Here is a 6,571-nt window from a genome sequence, read left to right as displayed (position 1 = left end):
TTACGTGTAACTGGTTACACTATTATTTGTTTTTTATCTTTCACATACCATCACGGGATCTGCAAGCGCTCCCCAAATTTTCGGATATCAAAGCTGCTTTCGGGACCAGAGGACGGTCTACAAATGTTTTTTTTGAGCTGCTGCACTTACCCCTATTAACCTAGTATACACATATTTGACTTATTTTGGTAAAGTATTATTAGAGGTTATAGTTTGCTTTCAAATAAATTTGTAATTAATTCTGCTCAGTCACTACACGTATTATATTTATTGCACTTAATTTTTTGGGTATATGTATAATATATCTTTTATAAAAATCCACACCCAATTCACTATCAAGCGCTCGGTTAACCCCTCTTTTGGCAAAAAGGTAAGTGCCTACGGACGGCAAAATTGTTCATCTGGCTCTGCCCCTCAAAATTTAGAATAATGTTTCCCTCACCGTTGTCTGATTAAAATAAACATTTAGACATATTTTTATAGGGCTAAGTTTAATCTTTGAGGGAAACATTGGTGTCTGACATGTAACTACAGTCAATTTTTTGGGGTATTGTTTTAAACAATTAATTTGACCTGCCATAAAATATGTATTTATTATCCTTGTGCAGTACATCAGATTTTAATTATCTTACACTTTGTAAATCTGTATAGATACATTTATGTATGGTGCCTATTTTGGTCACCTCTGGACTGCTTCATTTGAAGAAGGACCTGACTGGTCTGTATTCTGTTGCTGTATGTTTACTATCCACATGCTATTCTTTTTATTGCTTGATTGCCCCAATAAACACAGATCTTATCAATTCTAGATAATTTCACAAACACAGAAAAATAGGTATTTTAAACTGCATGAACCCTTTGTTTTCTGTATTGTAAACACAACGGAATAACAAAATTTCATTAACATGACAATGGGCAATGATGAGAAGGTCAGAATTAGTTACACAACTTAAATTGCTTTAGTGAGATATATTTGTGCAAGTCCAGAGAGTAATGAGTGCAACAAGACTGGTAATTATGAGATAGAGTATCGTGAAATCTAATTCAAATCAGTGCACATCCCAAATAGATAAAATAGTATTCAATAAAGTATTAAGAAAAAAAAATGTAAATAGATGATTAGAAGGTCCGTTAACAATGTTTCAGGAATACAAGCTACTCAAAGGATTGCCCACTTACCTTTTGATTATAAGTTACAATATTAGCCTTTTTTCATATATGAGTGCAGTCTAGATTTCGATGAAGATTAAAAAGATCTTAACTTTTGCGGGTATTTAGCCATTCCAAAAGACCAACATTTTTGGTGTGTTTCTCCTATGGATTTGGGACGGAAGAGATTTATGTTATTTTAACACATCGCCGGTTTTTCCCTGGCTTTTTCCTGGAATGCGATGCACTTCACCTGGCGCATGCCGCGTTCATTTTGCGTTCCCAGCCACGGGTCATGCGCGGCTGACGCGCGGTTGATGCGTTTATTGAGAATGGTTCTGATTTAATAGGTTGCAATTCTTCGCGTGTCCGCCAGATGGCAGATATTCATGAATTGTAATGCGCATGCGCTTCAGTAATTTGTCGACTTGCAGGTGTTTCGTTAAAAAAAGATACCACAGTGTGCTATTGTAACTTGGCCTGGAGACTGAAGGAAGAGGTTGCAAAAATGTATCAATTTAGGCTTTTCATATTAAAGAAAGACAAAGACCAGTGCAATAAGGAAAAGGTTATGTAGCGATCCCTGTTTTTATCGTATTGAGCCACAATTTGTTGGAGGGTATTGGTGTGTATCACCGGCTTTTTCCTGTATCTATGATCATGATGATGGCAAAAGGCGAAGGGTCGTGTTAAAACCAACTAAGAAATGACAGTCGCTGCCAAGCAATGCACCAGCACCGACTTCCAATGACTTTCCCGCCGTCAGTGACAACCCTGAGCCTGAGCCGGATTTCGCGTGCAGTTTCGATCAAGCTTGCATGTACCTAAGCAATTTCCAGCCTCATCAGCTGACTACAGGTGGACTAGTCCCGCTGCAAACTATCGACGCGAATGATCAAGAACGCTGGACTGGCAGTGGACCGGCGCCGGCGCCAGCTGAATGGGAAATTCTATGGTGAGTACTGTTGCCGTATTATTTTCTGTGTTTTTTTTATTTTGACAATACAGTATCAATATTGGTGCGATTCAAAAGTCAAGCGATTCTCCTGTAAGCAATATTATTGGCTGAGCGGCTTCTACAGTACTGTACTGTACTGTATCAAAAGAGTGGTCCAGGCCCAGGCATGGATCGACAGTGGCGAGACTTTCCAGGATTGCATCTTCACTGATGAGTCTACTGTGTCGCTGGAGAGATTTGCAAGCTTTGCATTCCACAAAAAAGGCTGCATATCTTTGAAGCCACGGCCAAAACACCCTGTGAAGCTGCATGTGTGGGGTGCCATCTCTAGGCGTGGACCAGGATGCATTGTCATCTTTGAAGGTAAAATATATCAAATATAATGTAGCCTTATGCACTGTACTTTACTAGTGTAGCCTTACTGTATGCACTGTACTGTACTATTGTGCAGTTTGTTGAGCACTTTTTTTTTCTTGCTATAGGAATAATGAATAAAGCTTTCTTCCAAGACAACATTGTCCCTGAGATAGTGTAATACATCACACGCGAGTTCCCGAATGGTCACAGCTTCATCCAGGACAACGATCCGAAGCACACCGCGTCAACAGCGCATATCCTTGAGCGCGGTATCAACTGGGTGAAGACGCCAGAGGAGTAAGTGCAGTAGACCGTGTCTCATTTTTTTCACCACTGTTTTTACTGTGTACTGTATCTCTTAAACTAATTGTCCTTTTTTTCCAATGACAGATCGCCAGACTTCAATCCGATCGAAATGGTCTGGCATCAGCTGAAGGACCATATCTGGAAAGTGGCGAAACCCTCCAAAAAGGACGAGTTGTTGAAAGGCATAATGAGTTTTTGGAACGATGTACTCACCGTGGAACGCTGCAATAAATATATAGACCATATTGCGACTGTGTTGCCCATTGTGATCCCGAGTAATGGGCAAGCATCAGGAAAGTAGTACTGTGCAGTAGTATTGTAAGTACAGTATGATACAGGTAAGTATGGCACAGATTTTTTCTTTCCCAATAGTCAGAGTATACAGTACAGTAGTTACAGTTTTTTCTTTACAGAGAGAGCAGCACCAGCCATCAGGTTACATACAGTAGTATTTAACAGTAGTCAGAGTATACAGTAGTTCCAGTATACAGTTGACTATTTTGACAGTAGTACAGTAACTGCCTACTAACTGGTCATTTTTTTTTCAGAGAAAGCAGCACCAGCCATCTAAAGTAGTACTACATATCACACAATGCCATAATACAGTACGCATACTGTAACTGCACTAATTTTTTGTTTTCTTGTCGTTTCAGGAGAAAAGGGTGGCCTGGGGGCAGGTGGGGTGTTGTGTCATCTAATCTGTTTGTACAGTCAAATGTACAGTATATAAACAGCAGTATTGATGTACACAAATCCTCTCCTCTCTCAAGGAACTACTGTACTGTTCACGGAATGAGGAACAAGATAACGACGGAAAAAATAATATTACTATGTACAGTATACTGTATATATATATATATATATATATATATATATATATATATATATATATATATATATATATATATATACAGTATACATATATTATACATTACAGTGTATATATATTATTACAGAATATTCTTATAAATGTGCATAATTCATGTTTCTCCATGTTTTACAAATGTTTTCTAAATGTTTATCCAATTTCAATCTGCCAGAAGAACTTAATAAAGACTGCATTATGTATTATTCATGATTATTTTTATATTTGTATTTTTTTGTTCCTGATGAAATAAAATAAATATTTATTCACATTCCTGGTAATCATAATCATTGACAAGAACCACACCCCCCCACCCCTACAGTATAAGAATTTATGACAAAACAACATTAATCAGTTAATGTTTTTTTTTACTCTCAATTCTCGCAAATCAGATTTACATTTCAAATTCGAGAAGGGATTTTCCAAAGCGTTACCATAAACAAAGCCTCAAAGGGTTGGGGGGGGGGGTTGGGGTGAGTCATGTGCAGTGTTCAGCTAGGGACGGATTAAAAACACAATGACTAACTTCAGAAAATGAATGTCTTTTGAATGGCTCTGTTGAGGGGGGGGGGGTTGGGTGACTCATGCGCAGTAAGCAGCTAAGCAGCTAAATAGCTCCCATCTGAACAAGGATTACACGCAGGCGCAGTGAGGCTTTGAAGCTCGGCTATGGACGGATTAAAAACACAATTTCAAGATTCCAAAAATTAAAGACAGCCTCATGAAGTTCAAAGCTAAAGACATACTTTCATTTCAAAAGGCAGTTCATCATAATAATACACCCCCAAATACAGTACGTAAAATGCACACAAATCAACCATGTGCAGTCAAACGCACAGGGTCGCAGACAAAAGCTACTGTACAGCACAGATTGAATATCGTATTACAGTAAGATGGTTTTTGCAGGCTTGTGGACAAAAAAAAAAAATTACAATAAAAAATTTTTTTTTCACTTATTCAAGCAAGCAGTGGTGGGTGAAGTTACAAGCGCATGTGCAGTAAATTCCTGCTGTCAAGCAGGAATGTGATTGAAACCAGACACACGTTCAAAGGAATGGTGTGGGAGAGATGTACTGCATTGCACAGAAGATAAGAAGTTGAAATACCCTGCAGTGCAGTTAATTATCCTGAGCGAGGGGAGAGCGCTGTATATGCAGAAATGTGACACTGTTACAGTACTGTACACGCCTATGCGTTTCAACAATTTTCAAACGAGACATACTGTACAGCAGCACAGCACAGCACAGCACCGCAAATGCATGTATACTTTAAATATGCAAATTTACAATTACTGCGCACGCACACACAGACTGTGTACTGACGTAGGTTGAACCGCGAAGGTAAGAAGTTGAAATACCCTGCAGTGCAGTTAATAATCCCAAGCGAGGGGAGAGCGCTGTATATGCCGAAATGTGACACTGTTACAGTACAGTACACACCTATGCGTTTCAACAATTTTCAAATGAGACATACTGTACTGTACTGCAGATCAGCACTGCAAATGCATGTATACTTTAAATATGCAAATTTAGAATTACTGCGCGCACACACAGACTGTGTATTGACGTAGGTTGAACCGCGAAGGTATTAGACTTCCAAGACAACAGCTCGCAAACACCCCCCTGAGTTTTTACACGGCATTGCAGTATTGCAGACAGCGAGAATAAAATGTTAATATCACGAGCGCGAAAATAACGCACACTCCGGGCGAAAACGACACAAAACCGCACATAACCGGGATAATCTGAAAATCGTGGATCTAGCCGATTTAGACTCAGGTCGGCCGCCACTGTACAGTAGTATTATGCAGAAGGAACTGAAGTGCACAAATAATTGTTGTTTTCCAAAATAAGATAAGGATCAAGGGGATTTTATCCCCACTATTTAGTTTAGTTCTATAGAACCTGAAGACCCTTCAGGGAGTTTGCTGGGAGTTGACACAACAGAAGAGCTGTGTGGAGCAGCAACATACAAATAAAGGGAGCTAATTAGAATACCAATAATGCTTTGCAAGTCATTATGAACATGCACCTCTAAAACGCAATATAATAAGAAGATTTCCACTTTTGTTGCATGGGCATTACAGAAGCTTGCAAGCTAAATTGTCTGACAAGACATAAAAATCATTAAAAAAAAAATCTCAGCTGTTACCAGATTTCAAGTAAAGGTAAAAGGGATTTTGCATCCTAATGCAGGTGGTCAAAGTTCAGTGCACAAGAGCCACCAACAGGGCAGGTTTACATGGACAACATACCTAATTAGGTTTCCTTTGTTATAACTTGATTTACCCTAGTTGGTTACTTACAATACTGTATGTGTAAATTGCAGAAATATTGAACACGGTGTCTGTTGGCCGGACATAAGGATTAAACGTGAAAAAAAATTTAACTTCAAAAAGTAAGACTTCATGGATGTCCATAAAAGTAGTCATGGTAGAAATGAGTGACACTTCTAAATTAGGAAACACTACAAGATTGAATTTGGGACTGGAAAACACAAAGGCAAACTGTACTGTATACTCCTATGAAGAGAAGATGAGGGAGAAAATAAGTCGATAAAAGCATACCCTACCTCTTTTTTGCATACAAAAATACAATTTATCTATCTTGGTGAAATGATGACCTCTTATTAATAAAAAACATGTCAGGCTTTCACTGTCTGAGAAGATGCCAACACTAATTTTTACTCTGATCGAAGTGCATTCATTTATTGCTGACAAAGGGCTAAGTTGTAATGAGCTAAGTGCCCTTAACATTGATGATTCACATCTTGCAAGATTAACTATTGCTTATAAATTTCTGTTGCTAAAAGTACTTTGTAAATCACCATGTTCTCTTCATGTTGCATATGCCTATAAAAAATTAACTAGAAATTAGCACACTTTATTCTCATAACATATTTACATTATTTGACTCTTCCGTGTTACACTTAAGGCT

Source organism: Ascaphus truei, chromosome 2 (genome assembly GCF_040206685.1).
Source record: "Ascaphus truei isolate aAscTru1 chromosome 2, aAscTru1.hap1, whole genome shotgun sequence".
NCBI classification, from domain to species: Eukaryota; Metazoa; Chordata; class Amphibia; order Anura; family Ascaphidae; genus Ascaphus; species Ascaphus truei.
Note: the sequence above shows the minus strand (reverse complement) of the source record.